The sequence below is a fragment of the Pezoporus wallicus genome, unplaced genomic scaffold, assembly GCF_028554395.1.
Source record: "Pezoporus wallicus isolate ANWC-B61680 ecotype Strahan unplaced genomic scaffold, APGP_CSIRO_Pwel_v1 contig_7545, whole genome shotgun sequence".
NCBI lineage: Eukaryota > Metazoa > Chordata > Aves > Psittaciformes > Psittacidae > Pezoporus > Pezoporus wallicus.
The window spans coordinates 5,451,884-5,478,395 of record NW_026642398.1 but is presented as its reverse complement, the minus strand read 5'-3'; the positions used below and the strand labels follow the sequence as shown (position 1 = coordinate 5,478,395).

The 26,512-nt window shown below is 42.9% G+C and overlaps 1 protein-coding gene across 1 annotated transcript in view; it reads right to left on the bottom strand.

Annotated features, from left to right (window-relative positions):
* NDRG1 (N-myc downstream regulated 1) overlaps window positions 1-6,259 on the bottom strand; it is a 39,112-nt gene extending 32,853 nt beyond the window's left edge. The window contains exon 1 of the mRNA XM_057429768.1: window positions 6,254-6,259. The gene's annotated coding sequence lies outside the window, so the exon portion shown is untranslated. The remainder of the gene's footprint in view (window positions 1-6,253) is intronic.
* Between the last annotated feature and the right edge of the window lie 20,253 nt (window positions 6,260-26,512).

Below are 26,512 nucleotides of genomic sequence, written 5' to 3'. Positions count from 1 at the left end.
AACCAGACACCTGCATTGCACCTAGGTGCTAGACTGGGCTTTGGAGGCAGATTAAATAACAAATGCTGCAAAGGTGCACTAGGCATTCCATTGCATGGAAGAGACAGCTTCTGCAACAAAGATTGCTGTCTAAACAGACAAGAAACAAGCTATTGTTCCTGCAGCTCACCAGTGTGAGGCCATGCTCGCCACCCCCTCCTGTTCTCAATCTGCCATGCTTTAATAGTTCATAGCTTCTGCCCAGCTGCAACTGCTTCAAAAAGGGGGTGGTTCTGTGCAAGTTAGAGGCAAAAACGCACCAAGATTATTCAAGAAGGGTCAGGCTCAATGTATACTCAGAGATGGGGAATGTTATCTGGCTCTCTAGGTTGTATCCTTGCAAGTATATAGTGGTTTCTTTTCACGTTTTGTATTTTCATGTTGATGTTGCAAAGACGAGTACTTAAGCTACAAAACATCACATCTAAGGCTGATGATGTATCTTAATTTCAGTTTACTCATTAGGTCATATTATACAGGTTACAGCTTCTGAGTACATACACAGCATGTTCTGCCACCTATCAGAATCGCTTGCTCATTGCTATTTCAAGTACTCTTTAAAACCCTGCCAAGATATCATGGGAAACTTCAGCCCTGACAAGTGTCTGGAGGGGTTTTGTTTGGTTTTGAGAAGAAAAGCATAATTTATGGGTATTATTTTGTTCCTGTGAGCTCCCAGTCCCCTTTTCTGGGATGAACTTCAGCATTCTAGATCTTAATCTGGACTCAAACTTTGCACAAGTGGCCATTGTGTTAAGGACTCATCTTTCATTCTTCCCATGAATGTTTCATTATGAAATTACCCAAATTTAAGCGTTTGCACATGCTGAAGTGCTGAGGACTGGATTTGGATAAGAGTCTTCCATTGCCTGCAAGCCTCAACACCTACAGATACAATATGATCTTCCTAAGGACTGAGCACACTCCTGCCCATATCACAACAGAAGGGATTGGTGAAGGAGCCTAAGTCAGCACCATCCAGTGCCAGAATACTTCTTGTTTCTCAAAATAAGGCCTTTCAAAATCCTTTAAAGTGGACAAAAGGCAATTCTTCATCCTCAGCTGACTTCTTTCAAAACCTTACCCATCCATGCCCCAAGTTAGCATCTATTATACCAGGCAGAGAACTGACCACTTTCCAGGCTGTGTTGACAAGAGGGGTTGGAGTATGTATGGCCAAGTTTTTATGCAAGAGTGGGATTTTATACACAACTTCATAAAATTCAACATGTTTCACATGGGAAAATAATGAGATGGTCTTAAATTAAATTACCTTAAATTGACTCAAAATTCAATCATTTTGAATTTGCTTTAATATAAGGCATCATCTTAAAACTGCAGTGCTTCTGCTTCATAGACTAGTCACATAACCATGTTGCAACTCTGGCTAAGGACACAAATGCATCTTAAACTTTAGCAGGGATATGTTACACACATAGCATGCAATAAACAAAATATATTTAGAGCACTTAAACTATAGCAGTAGGAAAATGACATAATTATTTTGACAAGGTGCACATAAGCTTCCTGAAGGAAGCAACCCAAAAATCCCACAGCAAAAGCAATCCTTCCTTCCGGTAATAGTGCATTTCCTGTCTGGATGTCTGCTTAGTGTATTCCCTTAAAAGTTGCATCCTACTTTGCTGTTGAGCTTTCCAGTATATCTTGTACCTACCAATAAACACACATGTATACAATAGAAGATATATCACCACTCTTTTGTTTTTCGACACCAACAGAGCCTTTGTCAAGGGCATTACTGATTCAAGACCCTTATCACTTAGGTTTTTGCTTCCTAAAAATCCCTATTTCTTACAGAGGGCAAGTTGTAAGAGTGATGAAATCACAAGGACATAAAAAACCACATGCAAAAACTTCAAGGGATGGTTGATAGAACATGGAAAGATCTGTTTTACAGTGCAGCATGAAAACCTAACTGATTATGTCCTACTGCTTGCTCTTTCCATTAACTTTTACATCATCTGTACAGTAATAGCAGACTGACCTTATACATCCATGGTAGAAAAGAAGCTAAGAGCTATACTTTTGAAGCTATACTTAGTTCAGACAGGAAGCAGCCAGTTAAAGGCTTGGAAAAATAGTGAATATCCAGCTTTAAAAACAGGGCTTGAAAAGGAAGATCTGCACTGACCAACTTCCAGCTACCAAGAGATGGAAAAAAAAAACCTGATAGATGAAAAAGATGTATTAAAATCGTGACAATTAACTGAAAGGAAGTAGCTCAAAACCCCAAAGAAACATAGGAAACGTGATCAGCCACACAGACTTCTAGCAGTAAAACTGACATACATCCTGCTTTGTACAAACAGATACAGCTCTGGGAAACTTCATCAGCACAGGCAGCCCAGCTGTGCATCAGCAAGCACAGTGCGGAGCACCTCTGCATGGAGAACACCCTCTTTGACAACAGACTGTTGGGCATTATCCAAAGACAACACTCTCAGTGCTAGCTGGAAAAGAAAACAGGCCTGATCCTGCAGCAACCCTTAGTTAAAAGTAAAAGTAAACTCATCTCCCTCATCATCCAACACAGAAGCATCTGCATTGGAGTCTGAAACTTGGATAATTGCAGGCTTTACTTTCTCTTTACTTCACACTCGCTGTGCTGGATTAAATGGCAAATAATAGTACTGATTCTCATGGATGCTCAGCACTGAGTTTAATTATATCATAATAACCCTTTAATGATATATGATCACATATTCAGGAGAAGCTGTGAATGGTTCCTTACTGCTGCTGCAACTCAGCAGCCAAAAGGAATTAACAATAGGGATTACCTCCCACTGAATGGCCCTGCTGAAGTCATCCAGGGCTCTGGAAGTGACCCAGATGTGAGAAAAAACAACCCTTCACCACCATTTGAGAGAAACGACCAAGTTCAATAGCCATTATATTCATAGCCATTGATTTCCAAGAAGCCTAACCCAGATTTTAATCATCCATAGCAACACACACACCAAACCTGAAAGAGCGATTGCCTTATTCTCAGCTTTTTAAACAGTTTGAGTATTTTCCGTGACTTTCCAGTGTTAGCAAATAATTTACTTGCAACTTTCGGAGCAGAGCTTTTGACAGATGGCAGAGGGGTAGCTACTGCTTCCTTGACCTGCTGAAGATCCACTCCCCACGCAACAGCCCAGGAAAGTCCTTAACCAAAAAGGCTTCAGGGCAGCACCATTACTCATTAGGTAAACTTACAAATGTTTACCTAAAGGGCAGTCTACACACAACAGCATTTATTTAGGGAAACTGATGGACAAATGGGGCTCTTCTGTACTTGTGTCTGAGACTTCTGGGGGCTGTGACATAACATGAAAGTTAGATGTAAACAGTCACCTGGAAGTCACACTTCATCCCGCAAACCAGCATTTCGTACCTATTACTATCAAGCACTCGCATCTCCTGGCTTTTGGAAGGTTTTCCTTTCAAGTGGTCAAACCAAAGCAACTGCTGCATAATGCTGGGGCTGAACTGATTCCGGCTGTTGGCTTCCCAGGCTGTACTCTCCCCTGACAGCAAACAGGCTTTTGCTGCTCTCAGCTTCCAGCTGTACACATGATGTGGTGCATCAGCAGTGTTTACAACTAGAATCTGTATTATTTAAGACTCTCACAGTTTCTAGGTGCCTCTGGTCTGAAGAGCTTCAAGCCAGTTTCACTCTTTCCATATCTTTTCTTTCACTCTGCCTATTTTGAAGCAGTAGAAGCAGGAAATGTCATTATATCATAATGGTCATTATGAGATGTATATTGCACTTCAAACAAATTAATCACTTAAGTTTAAATACCTGAATCAGAGCTTTTCTCACAACAGTTCAATGTTAATCCCACCTGAACTACAAGAGCAAATGACTTAACAGCCTTATAACTATTTTTACCAGGCTCCCATGCCAAAGTGTTTCCCAAGATGCACTATAATCTCCCCCCATAACCATCATAGTGCAAAAAGGAACATTCAAAGAGCAGAGCATCTCCGCCGAAGTACAGAAAATGGGCAAATCCTGCTGTTTTTACCAAGCATTCAAACAAGCTGCCCAGATGATCTCCCACAGTTTTAGCATTCCTTTTCTATTTTGGCAAGAACAAAAAAGCCATTGTGCAGGGCAGAAACAGACAAACTTGAGTCTGGTTTTGGGTGGTGCAGATGCTGGTTCCCAAACACAGGCAGGCGCATGTGGGAGCCTTCCCTCAGCAGCGGGTGACACTTCTTTGTCTATTGCCAAATCCTGTGGACACCTGACACTTTGACATCTCTATCCTGCTGTCAATTTGGGCAAAGCAGCCAATGAATGTAGGGAATCAGAACACAAACCCTTCTTTCTAAGGGAAACAAATGAAAAACACAGCTTGTCAAGACCTTCTAGATCCCTCTCCCCCAGCCTGGTTCAAGGCCAGGCACTTCACAGAGTGCCCATTCCTAAGGGGATGAGTTCATCTCTCAGTTCACTGATTGAAAACTTTGAAACAAAACGTCCACAAAGTTTAAATCCAGGCTGTTCAGGTACCTGCTGAACGGCAGTGCAAGGAACCTCAACTGAGGAGTTGTGATTTCCAGTTTCCCATGGCATCTGTTCAGTTTATACTGAAAAATACCAGGTACAGAATCCACGCACCCCTTAAGTGGTCTCATTACCACATTAAAACCTGTTTTCACTGCATCTGCGTTTTCCATGGCAAAACACACACCAGTTCCTCCTAGGCACATTCATGCATTTGTCTTCAAGGGCACTCTGGAAATGGTACAAGCCTTTAAGGATTGCATTTTTGCTGCATCTGCTCCCAAGTTTCACCATTTCATACACAGTCATTAAAGCCTTGCTGTGCACAGGACATCGCACAGCATTAGCTGCCTGCTGTTTACTCAAGTACTTGTGATAAAACCACACAAACTATCTTAGGCTCTGGTTAAAAGAGCACAAATTTCTTTAAATAAAAGAAACCCACCACATGCTCCCAAAGACAAGCTCAAAGTGCACCAGCTTAACGCCACTTGCTGACGTTTTGATGTAAGTTATACCTCTTACAGCCAAGACTAAAAATGCTAAGGCAGGCTTCCCGCATGTTTACCTGAACCATTTGATAGCTCCTGTTTACAGTCTATTGCCATTGCTTGCCCTCAACAGTGAGTTTTCCAGCAGCTGTGTATCTTTGACACACTTGGCCACAGCCACAAAACATTGACAAAAAGCCACAGTAAGTGCAACACCTTGCAGGGAACCTGGTCAGAAAGCTTTACATTGTTTTTGATCTCTTCAATGCCTCTACAACTGCATTTTTCTATGTTCAAAATACAGCTATTTAAACAGGTAAATGAGGAGAAAATTATCTAAATAACATAGTTATTCTATTATATATAATATAGTTATTCTACCTGAAGCCTAAAAGTAGTCACATTCTGGGGATAGGGTGCAAAATCAGGCACTGCAGTCTTTATAAAACAGTGAGCAATGCCAGTTTGCAAGTGTTTTATAGGAAAAATATAACACAATGGAAAGCACTAACCATAACATCCTCCCTCATGAAATTTCATCAGACCCAGTGTGTGTCTGTGCCTCCACTGCAAACACTGCTTTGAAGTGCTCTGAACCGCCTGTAAACACGGATGGCAAACTGCACCTATCATCATACATGAAGGCAATAACCCCACCGAAACAAACGAGTAGTAAAGGCTGGATACACCCGTTAAGTCTGTCCTCTGCTCCAAATCCAACGCAGAGCTGTGAGCGCAGAGACACACAAGCAACAAGCACCAGTAGTCAACTTCCGTAGCAAAAGTACGTGCCTTCGTTTCACAGCTGTTCTCCAGCCTAGCCCAAACTCCTACTGCCGGGGAGCCTGGATTGTGGTAGCAGCATCCAGCACCTGCCCCCATCAGTGAAAACAGCCAGGATACGGCTCGGGACACCCTGTCCGCTGCTCCATCCCGCCTTTGAAGAGCCACCACCCTGCTAAGAGCCACCCATTCTCTCCTGCGGCAAAGCCCTGCTTGGAATGAGGGGAGGGGAAAGGGATTTATTTACAAGGACAATAAAAAGGAAGAGGATGATGCAAAGATGCGCCCTCGGAAGAGCTACGAGGTCCTCGAGGGAGGTGGAGGGATGAATGGATAGAGAAGTGGATAGATGGAGAGGTATGCAGGTGTGTGTAGATGGAGAGGTATGCAGATGTGTGTAGATGGAGGGAGCCTCCCTTACCTGCCGCGCTACAGCTGTCCCCACGCCGCCACCGCGCTCCAAACGCCACCCGCCCTCTGCCGTGGGGCGGATTTATAGCCAGGGCCCCGCCCGCCGGGAGGCGCTGCCCTCCGCCGCCGCCGCCACCGCCCCTCGGCGGGAGCACGGGGCGGGTCATCACCCGTTCCGAGGCTCCGCCCGCCCGTCTCCGCGCCCCAGGGTTCCCCGTCGTCACCCGCAAACGTTTGCGGCGGCTACACTCCGGATGCCCGGTTTGCACAGGGTCCCTAAATGTCAAAGGGGATCCCTGGTGCACACCCGCAAGCCCAGATCCCCCCTTCTTCCAGGTCGCGAGGCTCAGCGAGCGGGCGGATCACCTCTGACATCCGCTTTCCGAGCAAACTTTGGGAGCAGTGAACGGCTGAGACCTGCTGACCTGCTTCCCAAAGTGTTGCCACGCCTGTGAGAAGGGTTTTCACAGAGTGTGGTGAGACGATGTGTGTGCAAGCGGTTTGCTTGAGGACCAAAAGAGTAGCAGTGGTGGGAAACGGTGAGCAAAGGACTCACAGAGCACAGGTGGTCAAAATCCTGTGGATGTATGTACTGCTATGTAAAAATAGGTCTGTTTACCAGATCCTGAATTAAAAAGTCTTACGCTCATATATTAACACGATCACTAGGAAGGAACTCTAATTACAGTAGGAAATAATGCCTTCACATATTTCTGATGGAAGTTCAGAGGGTGAGCGAGTGCTGTAAGTGCTGTGTGAGTTTCCCAGTGCACAGTGCTTTGGCAAGAAGCGCAGCTAATCGTTTGTTCCAAAAAGAGGCCCTCGCCTGCTGAGTAAAGAATATCTCTATATACACAGTTCTGCCCGTAGCCACCCACTAAGGGGCGGGTTGGACTATGACAGCTTGAGTTTTTTTGTGGCTTCTCTGTAAAGCACATTTACCCCATGTGTGTGATTTCACTTAACCTCGCTTTTATGGCAGGTTACAGTGACCCAGACTGATGAAATCACAGCATGTTATCATACTCCCTCATACAGTGGCCTGAAGAGGAAATCAGAAACTCCTGAAACTCTTAAACTCTCCGCCTCTGTTTTCTCAGCTATACAATAAACTTATTAAGCCTTCTGCTTATATAAAAGCTTGCTGCTGTTCAAATGTGTATTAGCTTTTCTAACGCAGCTTCTGCACCTGAGTCACAAAGTGCTGCCTTTGGAAAAAGAACCCTGGAAAAAGTTCCTTTTTCCCCATGAAATGACAGGAGACAATATTGTGTAGAAATAAGTCTTAAGTACCACTAAGTGAGGAATAAACGAAATTCCTTGCCATGTTTTCTTACATTTGATTAGTTAATGTCTGCAAGGAGGAAAAGTGTTTCTAAAACAACACAAGAGAAGTGTTTGTCATTCTGAGACAGTGCTGCTCTGTGTATGCTTTCTTTGGTTTTGAATCCTTAAAGGCCTAACCTTTTTCATACTCATTTTAAACTGTGAGACCAGGACACCAATGAAATCATCACAAATAACTTAATTTAAGCCTGTTTTGCAGTCATATCTTCAAACTTACGTCATCAGATCACTGGCTTGCTGTGTTTGTTATGGAAGATGTGTCTAGCTCAGTGTTCTGGAGTTATGGAACAAGTGCTAGAACAAGAAGATGGGCTTGACTCATTTTCCAGCAGATTAATGCTTCCTTCATCTGATCATGAAACAAATTCCTAGCTCAAAAACATCCAGTCCTTCACAGAACAGATGTGGGTCAGTGTCTGAACTCTGTGGTTTGGCCCAACCTCAAGCAGTTTTTCAGTATGCTGTGCTTGGCTGCTTTTTGGGGAAGGGGCTGAAAGCGCCAGAGTTCCAACTGGAATGAACTGTTTTGTTCATTTTTGAAGCATTCCCGCATTCCCTGTGCACTAAATGAAGACTTTTGCAGTAAAAACAAGTACCAAGACTGGCATGAACTGGGGAGCTGAAGTGTTTTCTTTTGCAGTGTGTTTGTTATTTACATCACATGCAGTGTTGGACCCTCAGATATGTTGGAGGCAGGTAGAAGACCTCAGGAGTCGACAGTTGCTAGCCCACATGAGTAGGAAAGCCTGAGGATGTGTGCATCTGAACTGAGCCTTCACTAGCTCGAGCACTCCTCCCAGCTATTTTGCTAGTTATGACTGAGAAATAACATGGTGATTTACAGTGTCTGAGCGTGATTGGTGGATTGCAAAAGAAAATGAAGTCCTTCCAAAAATCCAAGTTAGGAAGTATTTTACTATGTGAAGATGTAATTGCTAACGTTTGTGCTTGGAGATCCAAATCCTGCCATGTGCCAGAAAGGAGCAAAGCTGAAATCTCGGGGAACATCATTCCCCCCTGCTTGAAAAAGGCTACATAGAAGATAGGTAGGAAAACAGGAATTTCAAGGCTAAGTTTGCCAGAGTGGCACTGCTGACATTGCAACAACCACAGCCTCATTGAGTTCTTGAGTGCTGGGCTGCTCAACTGCTCACGCTGCATTCCCATAGCTGCTGAGTGGCTCATGTACCAGAATCTGTACGTGTACAGACGTGTGTACTTTAGGAACCACTGTGTTAGGGAGACAAGAAAATCTGGCACCCACATGGGCCTACTGAAAAGCTGATGAGTACTTCTGCTGTAAATATGATTTAATGCAGTACACTAGCTTTATGCAGCTGGCATGCACTTGTTCTTTCCAGAAGAGCATCTCTATAGGGGGTGGTTGCCCTGCCATAGATGTCCATTCCTGTACAAATGAACGGGCTGTTCAAACTAACCTGAAAGCACAAACCCTCTCCAGTGCTCACTATGGCTTTCACTTGAGATTGTAGCATAGGTCTCCAAGGTTTTTAAGAGTAAAGTAAACAACTCCTTGATTTACTGTTTTGTTTTACTGAGCTGGGTTATTGCAGGTATAAGCACACACAGACACGTTCGAACAAAGAAGGGAAATGGCATACTTCCATGCTAGAGAAAGTCTAACCATGTGTGCTGAACAGAAACCTGCCTATGTGATCCAATACCTGGCAGTAACAATATTTCAGCATTTAAATAGCACTTTGAAGCCATTAACTAATCAATGCTTACAAGGCTCCAGGGGAAAGAGGATGGTGCAAATAAAGAACCGCAGGGCAAGAGACCTGATCCAAAGTCCACTAAGGTCTAGAAATCCCATCTATTCCAGTGTTACAGAAACAGATTTTAATTATGAGATTATCCTTCTTTCCTTTGACATTGTATTTCTTGCCATGCCAGCATTAATACAGGAAAATTCAGGGGTTGTGCTGCAGTAGCAAAGAAGGAAAGAGTTGAGTAAAATAGGAGTACAGCATTATGGTTTGCAATGAAATACTGTGCATTTCTTTAGCAAGGTCTGCACACTGTTTATATTTAAGCAGTGGTAATATTATTAGTCACTGCACAAGTAACTGGGTGTTCCCTTGTTCTCGCTAACAATACAGCAGGGATAATTTTGGATTAAGCTACATGTTTTATGAAAAATACACTTTATGTTTGCTGGTTCATGTCAAAAGAATCCCCTGTGTGACCCATCAAATATCACGCCCTATCCACTGGGAATTTTATCCTACTACAGCCTTTTGTTGTTGCCTTTGGATCCCTTGATAATGCTGACATGTAGCCATGTGGATTGGTCGTCTTTCCAAAAGTTATCCAATGCAGCTTTGAACCAAGGGCACTGACCTCAATTAAAAATCTAAATAAATAACACCACAGATTGCAGATTCACATGCCCTTGTCAGAGATTTTCCCTGATATCATTCATATCCCCACATAAGTACTTATTTCCAGTTTGGAAACTGCTTTTGGCAGGTTTATCAACTTCAGCAAAAGCATAGATGCGGGGTGAGTCATTTCTTTAGTCTTGCAATTTGACCTTCCTGCCATTTGCAAAGGAAGTCGATTATTTTTCGATATATTTTAGAAGATTAGGATTTATCTGCTCGTTCATTCGATGAATGGAGGGGTGAGAATAGGTTCTGAATAGGTACGTCCTGTCAGGAGGTTTTTAGTGGAGCGTTTTACCAAAGGGAACATTTCTGTAGGAAGCTTGTTAAATGGGGTGGAATCTGTGAGCTAAACTCACAGCAGGACTCTGCTGCTGAGTGACAGGGCTATCCAGACCCACGTTCACCCACTCAGGCTTTTGGTCCAGTGCATGTGGACAAGTGCCTAAGAACTGGGTTTATGACAAGTCAACAAAATGAGTGATAATTAAAGCTGGCCAAGAGAAAAAGCCGAGAGAGACAAGGTCTAAAATAGATTTTATGTTTATTTCCACATAAGGTTTTTGACCAAGTTCTCTCTGAGAGATGAATACCTATGGTCAGTGAACGCTTTCTCTGGTACTGCCTCACAGTCCGTAACCCACGGATAATGCAAGCATCTGAGAGACATGGTTTCAGACACACAGCTGTGTTTGAGAACAGCATTTCTGCTTACCGAGAAAAAGTCTTAACCACAGCCTACAGGGTGGTTATACACCCATTGCACAACATTTTGCTTGCAATTCCTCCTGTTGGAGCTAATGCATTTTGTTAAAATAATGACAGTTCATCAAGTCAGGAAGAAGGAAGAATTTGGTTCTGCAATACACAGATGTCATTGTGAAGGTGGGGAGATAGTTTCTTATCCTAACTACAGTTGGAAGGGGAATTGGGACTTGCTACATACTTCCACTTCTCTAAACCAAAAAGACTTACATTGCAATATCTAGATTAAAACCTGTCTCACACCAATTACTCATGAAAAGAGCCTTAGTTTTCAGAGCTATCTTTGTGCAAAGATTAAGCCAGAAACTTGCACAGGGTAAGACAAAAGGGAAGAAAACCGAACTGGGGTTTCAGTTAGGAATTAGAATAACTCCTTAACCCAAGATGACAGTGGTTTCACACACAGTAAGTGGTAAAGTACTTCCAGATTTGGTGGCTGCCCAACGGGGATTTTAAAAGTGTCAATAGTACCTGCATTTCGGACTATGTTCAGGTGGATTCAGTTCACACATTCACCACAATCAAAATGTAATTCATTGCTGCTAATTATCTGTCATGATGCAGTCTCAATTTGTCTAAAAGTAGTATCTTAAGCCTCCTGTCAAGGCAGGAGAAATGAAATGCTGAAAGGTTGTAAATGAGGGGGGGATCCTCAACTTTCTCAGAGGTAAGTGGCCTTCTCCATTCCATTCCCAACAAGAAACTGTGTTTACTAAAAAAGAGTTGCTCTGGCTAAAGGAAACCAGTTAGAAAGTACTGTCCAGCACAAAAAATTTCCCTTTGACATTTCCTCTTGATTTTTTCTTTACAAAATGACCTACAATCAGACAAGCTTTTTTTGGCATTTCAGCCAGCAGGGCTTCACTAAGGAGAATTCCTGCTTGACCAATTTGGTGGCCTTCTATGCTGGGGCTACAGAACTGAGGGACAGGGGTAGAGCAGTTGATGTCATCTACCTGGACTTGTGTAAAGCGTTCGACACTGTCCCACACAACATCCTTGTCTCTAAATTGGAGAGACATCAATTTGACGGATGGACCACTTGCTGGATAAAGAACTGTCTGGATGGCCGCACGCAAAGAGTTGTGGTCAATGGCTCAATGTCCGTCTGGAGACCAGTAATGAGTGTTGTCCCTCAGGGACTGGTGTTGGGACCAGTCTTGCTCAACATCTTTGTCGCTGACATGGACAGTGGGATTGAGTGCGCCCTCAGCAAGTTTGCCGATGACACCGAGCCGTGTGGTTCGGTTGATACCCTGGAGGGAAGGAATGCCATCCAGAGGGACCTTGACAAGCTTGTGAGGTGGGCTGATGCCAACTTCATGAAGTTTAACCATGCCAAGTGCAAGGTCCTACACCTGGGTCGGAGCAATGCCAGGCACAGCTACAGGTTGGGCAGAGAAGAGATTCAGAGCAGCCCTGTGGAGAAGGACTTGGGGTGCTGGTCGATGAGAAAATGAACATGAGCCGGCTTCAGTGTGTGCTTGCAGCCCAGAAAGCCAACCGTATCCTGGGCTGCATCAAAAGGAGCATGACCAACAGGTCGAAGGAGGTGATCCTGCCCCTCTACTCTGCTCTTGTGAGACCTCACCTGGAGTACTGTGTGCAGTTCTGGTGTCCTCAACATAAAAGGGACATGGAACTGTTGGAACAAGTCCAGAGGAAGGCCACGAGGATGATCAGGGGACTGGAGCACCTCCTGTATGAAGATAAGCTGAGAAAGTTGGAGCTGTTCAGCCTGGAGGAGACTGCATGGAGACCTCATAGCAGCCTTCCAGTATCTGAAGAGGGCCTATAAGGATGCTGGGGAGGGACTTTTCATTAGAGATTGTAGTGACAGGACAAGGGGTAACGGATTAAAACTTAAACAGGGGAAGTTTAGATTGGATATAAGGAGGAAGTTCTTTACTGTAAGAGTGATGAGGCACTGGAATAGGTTGCCTAGGGAAGCTGTGAATGCTCCATCCCTGGCGGTGTTCAAAGCCAGGTTGGACAGAGCCTTTGGTGAGATGTTTTAGTGTGAGGTGTCCCTGCCCACGGCAGGGGGGCTGGAACTGCATGATCTTAAGGTCCTTTCCAACCCTAACTGTTCTATGATTTTATAATTCTAAGCTGCACAGGTCACATTGAATTTCTGAAGGACTGCTTGAGGTAGAGAATTTAACACACTTCAGCTGATGCCCCCATTTGGTCATCTACAGCTTCTTACATCTGTAATCCTCTCACAGTCTGCCTAGTCAATGCCATGGGGTGCCAGGTCTCTCCATCCCCATTCATTAAATAGGAAGAATCTGACCATCAGTTGCAGCTACTGTCCTCTGCTGCAAATTCAATGGCAAATTTAAAGAAGTACTTTTAAGTACTTTTAAAAATATTTTTAAAATATTTTAATTATTTTTTTTTATGAAAGCTTTCACATACTAGAAAACTTGGATTCTATATACTTGAATGTTATGAGGAAAACCCTGTGCGTATCCACACTAGAGGCACAGCATTGGGGATGTTCACATGAACTCATTTAGGGGCTTCACAAGCAACCTGGAGGCTTCAAGTCCTTTACTTAAAACAAGCTTTGCAGCACCTTGTTCTTTAGGAGAAAAATGTAACCAGGGAGGTGTTGAGTGTGTGCTCTGATAAATTATACCACTCAAAGCAAGAGAGCACAGGACCTGGAAGCCACCAGAAAATCTCCTGATTCCAAACACTGATGTGGGTTGCATCAGCCAATATGCCTGCATCTCCTCTACTGACCAGGGCAGAAAAGGCACCACATGCAATTTGACATCTTTTTGATTCTCTGTGGTTGTTATTTGGCTGAGCAAAATAGCTCCAAAACTGAAGTACAAGTGCTCCACTCTCCCCCTCTATTTCCCATCTTTAGTTCTTATATTTTTAAAGGAGCTCCTCTACTAGCTAGAAATCTGGAAAGTGTTTCCCTCCCTGCCCCTCTTCCTCCCACTCAGTCTGGCTGAGGCATTGCTATATGTGCAAATACATCGGCACGAGTGAGGTGTGTGTACCAGAACCCTTCCCATTCCCTTTTTCACAACCTCTCTGAAGGAACATCCAGCTCACATCTCTGCTGAACTTTTGAACTCACCAAGGCTGAGATAGCTTGAATTCAAGCAAAATAGGCTCATGAGTGCCTATTGGTTTGAGGAGCAGCTAAGCAAGTACAAGTCAGAACTCAGTCCTCATGTCTGATAAGGAAGAACTGGTAAAAGGCCTGATTGTTGTCTAATCTTCCTAATGTAGAAATGTCATGTGCTCTCTGCTTTCAAATGCATTTAAAAGTGCATGTCCTTTTGCCCTGAGCACAAATTCACATAGCAACGACACAGGCAAGCAATTCACTAAAAGAAAGTCTGGTTCTGCAAGACCCTAAATGACACTATCACTTGCAATCAGATGGCTACAGCTGTTTTCTAAAGGTTTAGGTTATATATGCTGCTCTTACAGCTTTGAACCCACAGTCAGAGTAGCACTAGGTAATTTTGCTTGCTGGTGCCATGTACTCTAAGTTGACCACATTGACAGTCCTGGGACCACGCTCATGGTCTTGGACTCCTAGATGTAAAATACAAACACCTATGACAGAAACACCTTAGGTTTCTCCCCTGTTTTGTGTGGAAGCAGAGAGGACAGAGATTGGCTCACTTTTTAACAAGTTGCACAAGAAGAGGATGTCGCAGAGGAGATAAGACACAAACAGCAGATTTTGACTGCAGTCTGATTAAGGGGTCATGTTAGGCATCATTTGACAAACGCTGAGTTTATAGCCTTAAGGCAAAGTAATGGAGGGAATAGGGACAAGAGAAGAAAGCAGTAGGTAAGCCGATTGCAGCTCTTGGAGCAAAACTGGGTGTGCTCTTTTTGCCAGTCATTTCAAAACAGTTGCTCAGGATCAAACAGCCAGCCCTAAATCAGCAATTCATTCATTTAATAGCTTTAAAGGCTGTTCCCTATTAAACAAGACATGGTAAATCTGTTTCAGATTAGCAAATCAAATGAGTCACAAAAAAGCCCCACTTTGGTGTTAAGTTTTGGCCGGTACAAGCTGCATCTCAAACAGATGCTTTGTCCATGTTCCTAAGTATGAAAGGGCCAAAACCCAGCCTCTGGCCTCAACGCTAAGCAGCAAGGCCCAGCTTAGGCTCCATGCCTTAGAACCAGCCCTCTGCAGGAGACTGACCCCACACACTGTATGGCTCTTGGTCCTGGCTCTCTTCTGTGCTACAAGTGGTGTCCCTCTGGTCCTAAGGCATGATCAGTATTTTTTAATGTGTTTTTGGGTTCAAAGGTTCTGAAATAATCTCTAAGGGCGATGTTGCAACACAGAAGAGTGATGTTTTTATGGCAGGGAGCAGAGGGGATGTATTGCATACCCCAGGGTATACATGGGGCCGCATGAGTGTGCAGGAGGATGCAGAGCCTGAGGGACAGCCTTGGGGGACTGCATAGGATGGAGTGTGGTGTTCTCCATGCTGCCTGGTGACAGCTTCTGGGAAGTGGAAGGACCAGAGCCAGGGAGTGAAATAGCAATGAAGTGAGTGGGCAGCCCAGGGTCTGGGTGTTGAGCTCACACCCTATCCCCTTTTAGCCTACACATATACAGAGGGACTGAGCAGTCCTCCGTGAATCACCACCTCTGCTTGTAGCCTCTGGTTAGGTGGAAAACAGTGGGAAACCAGCAGGTTTCAGCTTCTCTCTGCCTGAAACTGGGTACCAAAATGAAGACAGCAACCTTATTTCCCACTGCAGATAAGTTATCTGATGTGTTAAACAGCTTTCAGTTAACTCCAGAGCAACTCTGAGATTTTTTAACAAATACACAGACACTCCCATAAAGGAAACATAACTACTGTGCTTTTATCAGAAAGAAAAAGCGAAAAGAAAACGAGGGAGTTCTCAAGATACCACAGAACAGAGGAGAGAGTGAGCAACTGCAATGCAAATCATGCATCAAGAAAGCTTTACTCAGCCTAAGGCAAGGAAAGAAGAGAGGCTCTTTGCTGTAGGAGTCATCCACCTAATGCAACCTGCAGAGATAAGTGATTACCAGGTTGATGTCTATTATCTGCAAAACATCATGCCAATTAGGGGAGGTTCCTGACAACTGGAAAAGGGCTGCTGCTGAAACTACTGGCTATGTACATGAAGAGAGAGTGGTGAACACAATATATCTTGTCTTTGGTAACATTTTTGACCCCATCGCCCACAGGTTTCTTATTTTCAGATTGAGAAAGTGTAAGATGCATGAGTGTGGCTTGAAAAATAGCTGTAATGCCAGGGTTAAAGTGTGTAATAATCGATGGCTTCATATCCAGCTAAAGGCCAGTAACCAGGGGAGTGCCACAGTGGTCCAGTGTTGTTCAGTAACTTCATCAATGATTTGGATGATGAGACCAGAGGCATGCACCCGGCAGCAAATTCAGAATGATGCTTAGTGAGGGAAAGTGATTGACATATCAAGTGACAAAGTTTAACCCAGAAGGACTTCGAGAAACACCAGAATTGTACCAACAAGAACTTCCTGAAATCCAGCAGGGACAAGTACAGGGTTGTGTGCCTGGGGTGGAATAACCCCACACATCATCACAGGTTGGGAACTGAACGGCTGAGACCTGAGAAAAGGGAATCTAGGGATTGTGGTTGATGCCAGAATCTCATTACAGGTGATGCAAATTGCACGTTGAGTTACATCAGGAGAAGTATGCCCAGCAGATCCAGGGAAATCATCACCTGTGAGGCCAGTTTTGGACACGAGAATGTCAAGAACCTTAAAAAGCTCATCCAAAGAGATGCAGAGATAGTGAGGAGGGTAGAGCACATGACCTTCAAGGAAGAAGATATGGAAGCAGGGCTTGTTTAGTCTTGGCAAGAGGAGAGTCAGGGGTGGTCTGATAGCAGCCTACATCTAATAGAAAGAAAAATGGAGGTTTGATGAAGCCAAACCCATTTCAGTAGTGGGAGAGAATATAGCAGGGCAACAGCTACAGGCTGTGGCTTGGGAGGTTGAGATTAGAGAGAAGTTTAAGGCATTAACATAAAGCTAAGGAAACAAAACCATGTTCTGCTCAGTGGAAGCAGCAAGCCCAAGGGAAAGCCAACATGGGAAGGCATAGAGTAGATCACAGCAACACTGGGATTACCATCACAAAACAGAGTGAACAATGCAGGGTGCCAAGATCATTTAAAAAGGTGAACTCTGGAAGCTTACTCTGACTAGACAAAATCACCAGTTTCTGGTCTGAAATGCAGCATGTCCCCTGGATATGGGATTCAGGCTTAGAGTTTTAAAAAACCCAAGGCAGAAATTAAAGAGGCGTAAGGTTTGAGTTACTATAATATTTCAATTAGCAGTAAATGGAGTTACCCCATGCCCAAGCATTGCTTTTCTAAAAAAGAATCAAAGATATATGTTGCAAGAACAAATAGGGGTTTGTTAGTAAGAAACGGGATTATCTAGGTTTAGCTCTGGGTGTGGAAAATTACAGGATTTTGTGTACAGGAGACTAGCACATATGCATTTATTATCATTGCTAGACTGAACAAACTAGACCCTACCAAAGATATTCCAAGAATAGTTTTCAGAATTAAAAATCAAAGGCAGTTCTGGAAGAACAATGGTCATTGCAAACTCACATCTTAATGCTCAGAGCAAGTATCTAATAGAGCAAACATCTGAGGTTTAATGTGAGCATTAGGTTTAATGTGAGACTTACAACCTGCAAACATCCTATTTCGTTTTGAACAAATAGGTGATCAACATTGGCAGAGCTACAGCTAAAGGTAGGCTTTATACTGGAAAACACTGATTAAAGTTATTGGTAGGGAATGGCTGCACAGCCTATTTCCAGCTTCAGTTGTCACTAGAAAGGGAAGAGCTCACTGGTGAATAGAACTGGATTTAGAGGGACCAGACTGGGGAGCACCAGTTGGAGCAGGGAGGAATTCAGGTGAATATCATAGAATATGCTAAGGATAAGGACATCACAACCCTTGAAGACTCCCAGTGCTGTCTTGGGGGTTAACCAATGAACAGAGATACCAAAAAGTCCTAAGTCTTGCCACTTTTACAAAAAGTATAGGCTAAGCAGAGTAGGAAGGAACAACCAAAGCCACAGTTAACAATAGCTGGAAAAAGTCCATCTTAAATGCCTAGTTGTGTTTGTTAGCTAGGATACATAAAGTCCTTTTAGTTTCTATCCTAAGATATCCTTGGCAGAAGCTACAGTACTCAGATATATAATTTCTGTTTACTACATAGCTTACTACATAGCTGATCACAGCTCTGTGGGCATGACATCCCACAGCTTGTAATGAAATAATAGTGCACACGTGCTGCTCTGCTTCCCGTATCCTCAGTCCAGTGGGCCAATCACCAGTGGTATCAAACAGTAAAAGCAGCTCTTCAGACAGGCTAGGCAGCAAGGTTGAGTTTAGCCCTTCTGCCTCATTGAACTCTCTAAGTGTCTGCCAGCATAACTGAGGTCTTTAGAACTGAGGTCTTCATCACCCAGCACTGAGATATGACATCCGTGGATGCAAGGCCACAGGTGTTTAATAGTGTGTAGAAAAGCTTTACAAACGTGGCTAATTATTATTCATTAGCAATGGTATTAGACTGCAGGGTAGAGCTGAGGTTAGGAACCCTGCTTTGCTATGGTTCACTAACAATGAATCCCAAGAGACAGTTTGTGGCAAAAATGCTCATTATTGAGATGGTGAGGACATTCCCAATCATCTTGTAGACAGGGGATCAAGGGCAGAGTTTAAGTCTCGAATACTTCAAGCTTATTAGTAATTACAAGTACTGGAGCTAGCACAAATATTGGTATTGTGGGATGAGTAGATTTTGAGTGGACACAGGTATACTTTGTAGAAGGGCCTGAATGCAGTAATCTACCTACATGTGGTCTGTGGCACCAGGCAGCCTTGCAAAAAGGGGGAAGCTAAGCACCAGAAACAGTGTCCTTTATCATGAAGCTTTCACTAGATTGCCTCACCTTTGGTGATGAACACATCTGATGAGATCAGAGATTTGAGCAGGGTGATTAATACCAATTACACCCTGGGAGGATATAATGAACATACCAAAACAAAACATTTTGAGCTCCGAGGCCCTGTATCTGAAAACACTCCCTGTACATCACTTTGTGTCCTTGCAGCTCAGAAGGACGCAAAGCAAACTTTAGGAATGGCATAAAGAACATTTGTTACTGGATGCAAGATTTCCTTGTTAGCATGCTTTCCCTGCTGGAATGCCTTTATTGCTTTGTTCATCTCACACATCGTAGGTTTTCATCTCAGAAGCAGCTCTTTAAACATTATCAGAATCTTTAAAAATGTATTGCAGTTTTTATGGTCAGTTTTCAAACACGGTATCTCTAGCCATATTTGGACAGAATTTCAAAGCCATTTCATTAGAAACTTAAATAAGACCTAAAATATTTCTTAACTCTTGACCATAACCAGTTAACACATTGTGAAAAGACTAAAACTCTGCAGCAGGATTTAAAACTGGATTACAGCAAACAGGGGGACATGCGTTAAGAAATAGTATTGTGTAGTTTGGACAAAATCAAAACCCTTTTAAGTAGTTCCTTTGTCCACAAAACCATTGACATATCTGATTCTTCCTACTGTCATTAGTTCCGAAACACAAAAGCCCATGGGAGCCAAATTTAATCTCATGTTCTATCTGAGGTATTTGATGCAGGCTGTGAGAAGGAACAAATCTTGACCCCCCAGGCAGCTGTGGAGCTGCTTCAGAGCAGTTTGTTTTCAATGGTGAAAGGAGTTTTTCTGGGTGCTTTCTGTCTGTCACTGTTAGAAACTCAAGGCAAAGGCTGAAAGCAGACTCGAGCTGAGACCCATTATTTATTGACCTTTCATCAAGTCAATGTTTTTCTTAGTCAAGCTGAAAGCTCCAGATGCAGACATGAAAGCCAGACCTCATCCCTTCCTTCTGTGGGTGTGATGATTTCCTAGGAAGGGTCCCAAGGACTACTGGGCTACCTGCAGGGACTAATCTGCTTCTGATCTACAACCTCTTCATAAACTCAGGACTTGTGTCCTAACCCATTGGCTGATGGAGGAATCGGGTGGTTTCTACCTTCAAAAGACAAGATTTGTCACCTTGGGTGCTACAAAGCAGCCTCCTGGTGAAGTTAAATCCTTCAGGGCTTTTTCTAGATGAGAGAATCCACATCCTTGGCTTGGACAGTCCTCCATGCAAATTTACAAGAGCAGCTTATCAGAATTGCTGATGTAGGGAAGATGCTGCAGAAAATCTCATCTATATCCAAGTGGCTTCAAAGTGTCTGGCTGTTGGGGACCAGCCATGCAGGGTAACTTGTACACCGTGCATGGGTGATCACACGGACACAGCAGCCCACTAAATATCCAAAGGGAAAAAAGCCCCAAACAGCATGGCTCATGATATCTGCTGGTACCAAAAGTGTCCTGGGTTCAGCAGCTGCCACTGCCTCTTCTTAGAAGTCTGTCAAAACAGAACTTTCCTCACCAAAAGGGGAAGTGTCCTTTTGTTTTCCAGCAGCTGCTGTGTACTGAACTGGACATTTTTAGAGCTACATCATCTTCATGCCCATTGCCAACATCCAGCAGCTATGCACTCAAGAGTTTTCCTGGCGAAGAACCAAACCTCCCTGGAATAATCTGAAGGGGCCTCAGTTAATATGTTCCCTGGTACTGCGGAAACGCTGAGCCAGGGCACGGAGTGTGATACTAAAGCTGCAGATATGGTAAATATTTGATGGTAGGATTAGCCGCTATTTTAAAACTCTTATTTCTACTAAACAGTCACTCATGCTGTGACACCCAAATTCTTTTCTGCAGTTAAGTAACAATAATGAGTCATTGGTGTCATTGATATGTATTTCTGTTTAAATACTTAAATCAGTTCCTTAATATAGGAAGTTTGCTTATAAAAGTGGGATAGGAATGACTTATCTATCCTAGCCTGAATGATGCTGGTTTTGAGAAAGTTTAGATGCGTTTAAGTGCATTTAGATGCATTAAGATGGATTTAGATGGTTTTAAGTCTAGGAAACTCCACTGAGGAAGCAGGTACCTCAGATGACAAAGGGCTTTGGGCTCAAGATGGGTATACATCAGTGTACAAAGTAAACACAATCTGAGCAACTCTGGAAGCTGAACATGCATTTTTCTGTTTATGGCTTTGTGATCAATCTATTCATGGTGTAAATATTTGGAGAAGAAAAATGGCATAAACATCACAGCAGCACGTGGAGAAGGGAGGCACAAACATCGTGGAAAATGGGGTGTGACCCTGCAAGAGACTAGAAGACAGGTTTTCAGCCAGCTTCCTATAGAAAGAGGGTTAGAGAAGCTCAGGCAGTTTCTTGTATTTGTTACCATTCAAACAGCACAAGACTTCAAAAAAAGCACTGCAGTCCTGCATTAAAAGGGATTTAAAAAGGTGCAAGATAAAAATACTACTGAAAGCACTTACTTATTGTATACGTTTGGAAAAACCGGCTACTAGCCTTGAGGCTTTGAGTAAGAATCAGGGCTTTTCTCCATTGACAGGAAACCAGAGTTGGAAAAAAATTCACATCATTTTCCAAATACTACTTTTTTTCCCTTTAAAGTGAGAAAGCTGACAAGTGGAAAGAACAGAACCTGTATTTTCATATAAAATTATAGAAAATAGAGTTGAAGGGGATTTGAAGTGGGAATCTATTTGCTTCTTTGGGAAAGTATCAAGTAAATTTAGCCGTCCTTTACAGAATCAGAGAATGATAGAATGTTTAAGTTGGAGAGGACCTTAAGATCATCCAGTTCCAACCCCCCTGCCAGGGGCAGGGACACCTCACACTAAACGATGTCACTCAAGACTCAATCCAACCTGGCCTTGAACGCTGGAGCATCCACGACTTCTCAGTGTTCCAATGCCTAACCACCCTCACAGTAAGTAACTTCTTCTTTATATCTAACCTAAACTTCCCCCCTTTTAAGTTTAAACATGTTACCCTTTGTCCTATTATTATAGTCCCTAATGAAGAGTTCCTCTCCAGCACCCTTGTAGACCACTCTCAGATACTGGAAGGATGCTATGCGTCTTTATCAAGGTTTGGGTTTGGTTTTTTTTTACTTTTTTTTTAAATCCTGCAGCAATAGAGTTTGGGGGTTCTTTAGGTAATGTCTTTTGAGATACATTATTTTATGTATTTATAATGTATCATAAATATAATGTTGTTATAAATTATATTATAAATATAATGTTATTTTATGTATTTATAGAATATTTATAATATTCTTAGAATTTTAAGAAAGTGCTTTCTATTTTTCTTAGTTCTGCTAGCTCTTTCTTATCATTCACTTTGAGAACAAATTTTCCTTCTAATATGTAACACACTTGGTAACACTTCCATGTACCGCAAGGCAAGCAATTTTGGGACTTTCTTTCTCTGTGTGTTCCTGTGGCATTCCCACTGTCTTACTTCCCCTTTTAGTATTTTGAAAGCAAAACAATCTTTATTTTTAAAACATTCCCTCATAAATCTTGTTTCCTAAAGTGCTTGCCAGGTTCATAGTTCTTCACTCTGTTTTATTTACATCTATTTTAACCTGCAATATCCGAAGCTGGCACTGAAACCTGGAAGTCACAGGTGCTGAAGGGTTTCTGTATAGATTTGTTACTCAAAGGGGCTAAACGAATGGCAAAGTTTACCTCCTGTGTTTGATGCTAGTCCTGCTAATACATCCCAGGTGACATTTCCTCTCAGTTGCCCAAGTATCATACTTTTTCATACTCAGTTTGTAGATCCTATTCTGTGCTATTGCTGCCTTGCGAGCTTCTCTTCTTTCCCTATTTGGTCTATGATTTCTGATTCCTATATACTTAGTAAACTAATTAATTTAGTCCATTTCTTATGTTTAATGAGATAATTTTGAGTGTCAAACCTGCCTGCACACGTTGGTGCCAGTTGCTCATTGGAATTCTATTTTACGGTGATATAAATCACAAACTGAAAGGAGCTATTTGATGTGCCATCCCTGTAGCAATTATTGTGCCCTGCTCTGAGTCATTGCACTGAATTTTGTTGTTACTTAATAGTAGTTTCATGTAGCCCATATATCCCTGCTTCCCATATGAGAATGTTATAGGAAAGTCTTACCTCCAGTTTTATTACAAATGAAATAAATTATGTCAGTTGCTTCCCTGTCATCAGCTGGATGTGTGGTGGATTGACCTTGGCTAGCCACCAGTTGCCCACCAGGCTGCTCTTTCATCCCTGGTTCTTCGCAGGACAAGGGCAGAAAACGAGATGAAAAGCTTCTGGGTTGAGATGAGAGCAGGGAGATCACCCACCAGTTACCGTGATGGGTAAACCAGACTTGACTCAGGAAAGATTAGTTTAATGAATTGCAGTTAGTAACAGGGTAGGACAATGAGAAATAAAAGCAAAACTAAAACCACCTTCCCCAAACCTTCCTTTCTTCCCAGGTTCAACTTCACTGCTGACTCTTCTGCCTCTTCCCCCTCAGGAAATGCAGGGGAATGGAGGTTGTGGTCAGTTCATCACACATTGTCTCTGCTGCTCCTCCATGGGCTGCAGGTGGAGATCTGCTCCACCATGGACTTCCATGGGCTGCAGCCTCACCATCGTCTGCACCATGGACTGCAGGAGAACCTCTGCTCTGGTGCCTGGAGCACCTCCTGCCCTCCTGCACTGACCAGTGGTGTCTGCATGGCTGTTCCTCTCAGAGATTCTCAATCCTCCCTTTTTGCACAGGCTTTTTAAATCCATTTTATATATGTTATCCCAGAGGTGCTACCACTGTCACTGGTGGGCTCAGCCTTGGCCATAGGTGGATCTGTCTTGGAGCCATGTGGAATTGGCTGCATTGAACATAGGGGAAGCTTCTGGCAGCTTCCCACAGAAGCCACCCCTATTGCCCTCTGCTACCAAAACCTTGCCACACAAACCCTGTACAATGAGTGACAATGTCAGAGAAGAAACTAAACTCCATTAACATGCTTCACTCTTGACAAAACCATTTCTTAACACTATTATCTTCCAAATTCTCCCAAGCCATTTCATAATGTGTTCCAGCAGCTTTCCACATTCAACTGAATTCCTTGGATTTGTTCCTCATCTTCGCTTCCGCTTCCTTACAGGCAGACAGGACACTCACCCTTCCTAACTCCTCAGGGCTCACCTCACTGCAGTTAACTCTTAAAGGTTCTCTCTTTTGTTGGTTTTCTAACAAAAGTAAGTAATCAAGAACTTGGTGACACACTTGCTGGTTCAAGTTGAACATCTCTGTGTTCCTCTTTCTTCCTAAGGTTCTGATTTGGCCAGTGTGCATGAGTTGTCTCTTTCTCCGACCTAGAAGATGCCTATTCCACATCTAAATTCTGCACAAGGAGCCAGAATTTTTGGCACACTCTTGGTTGACTTCTGATAACACAGCTCCTGCTTTAACAATCTGCCATTTGTCATAACCATGCAGTTAGCAACAAAAGGTCTCTGTTAAATGCTTAATGCCAGGCACAGACCCAGCAGTCAGGGCTGGTAGACTGAAGAGACTGTGCAGCATATGAGGTAGGAAGAAGCCAGACAGAAAAAAAGCACAGAGAAAAAATGTGGAGTTGTTGTCTAGGCTCTGTATAAATACAGTTGATGTTTTATTATATTTTAAAGCGGAGAATTTCCCTTTGGTGATTGAAATCAGAAATCCAATGAGTGGGAATATTCTGCTTTGTAAAATAAAAGTTGAAACCCACAAATATCTATTGTTTTACTCTCCATAAATGTGTTTAGATCAAAAAAAATCAGTAATACCCTAGAAAAGTTTCCTGAGCACGGAATCCATTATAACAAACCTATTGGTCAGACTTGGTGACATTTCTTCTTACAGCGCTGTTGCTTTACAGAGCAGAGTAAAACTACACTGCAGCCCAGATTCCTCTGCTATCCTTCTTCATACATGTGAAACTTAGAAAACTTTCATAAAGACCATATAATGAAACTTCATATATAGACAGGGTTTTTGTCTGTTTGGGATTTTTATTTGAGAGGGATGGGGGTATTTGGTATATATTGCTGTCTCCATCTGGAAAATAATCATTATATAGGTTCTCCAAAGCATATCATAAAAAAGTGGAAAAGTGCTCAGGGTGTTTCGAGTGGATCTGAAGAAGCCTTTTAAGGTTGCAGCATGCCTAATAAATGTGGTACTGATAACTTGCAAGTAATGGAAAGTAAATCCTTGAATCAAAGCTAAATTGAAGAGAAAGGTCTTTACATTAAAAGTCTTTGAAACAGAGTGCCAGTGAAGTATGGGAGCACTTAGTATAAAACCTCATTTCAGGGGAATTAGCAGTGTACGTAGTGCCCAGTACATTTGTGTTTGTATCACTAAATTGTGCAACCAAAGAAGGCTTCAGCAACTGATGGCCACCTATATAATAAATTTATGCCACCATCACAGTGAAAAAGTGTTTCTTGATGTTCAGCTGAATTCTTATGGCTTTCATTTGATGCCCATTGCCTCTGGTCCTGTCAGGTTCACTGCAGAGATGTGGGGAGGATGAGGAGCATTCTGGCTTTGAGATGAAAAAGACTGAGTTCATTCTGTTTGTATCGCTAAATTGTGCAACCAAAGAAGGCTTCAGCAACTGATAGCCACCTATATTGTCCAAGAAAAAGCAAAATCCCCTTCAGGATGGTATTATTCCTTAATCGAGTCTTGTTTAAATTAATTCTCTTCCCAAAGGGATAAGATTTGGGTGACCTTTTCAGAGCATCATATTAAAGTGTGCTTTGTTTATTGAGCACTTTTGAAACTGCTTGCACCAAAATGCATTTTTGCTTAATAAAATGTATCTGGAGCAGTTCCATTACACTCCCACTCTCTGAAACCCACAGGACTAAATGGGTGTAACAAAAAGAAGAATTTGGCCATTGACCTGCAACTCCAGTGACTCATACTGGATCACACAAAACTGCCTCCCTGTTACAGACTGTAACAGAGGGCTGCTGCTAATGTTGAGCTTCCCTGCTACCACACAGCATGTGGGATGCTTCAGGGGAAGGGACTTTTCCAGTGGATTCACAGGATTGCAGATAATGGTTGAGGTTGGAAGGGACCTCTGGAAGTCATTTGGTCCAACGCCCCTGCTCAAGCAGGGTCACTGAGAGATGGCTATCCAGGACCATATCTAAAGGGGTTTTTTATATCTCTAAGGAAGGAGACTCCACCACCTCCCTGGGAAACCTATGCCACCATCAGAGTGAAAAAGTGTTTCTTGATGTTCAGTTGAATTCTTATGTCTTTCATTTGATGCCCATTGCCTCTGGTCCTGGCAAATTCACTACAGAGCTGAGGGGAGGATGAGAAGTGTTCTGGCTTTGAGATGAAAAAGGCCATGTTGTATTGCCAGCTGACTTCTCCTCCAATCCCAGTATTCACACTTCTGGGTTTTCCTGTGACGGAGTCCTTGCTTATGGGAATAGAAATCCCATAGGAGTTTTGGTCAGAGGGTCTCCAGTCCCATTAGGCTGGTTTGGTATGGAGCTGGCTGGTTGTTCAGATCCCCACCTTTGCCTAATCCAACGTATCAGTCAACCATGTTACTTGATGGTATTCTTATTTTGCTCAACCAGGAAGCTAAATGCTTTCTCTGCCTGTAAAAAGAATATAAAGAAATATTGTTTTGGAGAAGATGTTTTGGAAGCATCATCTCAAGTGGG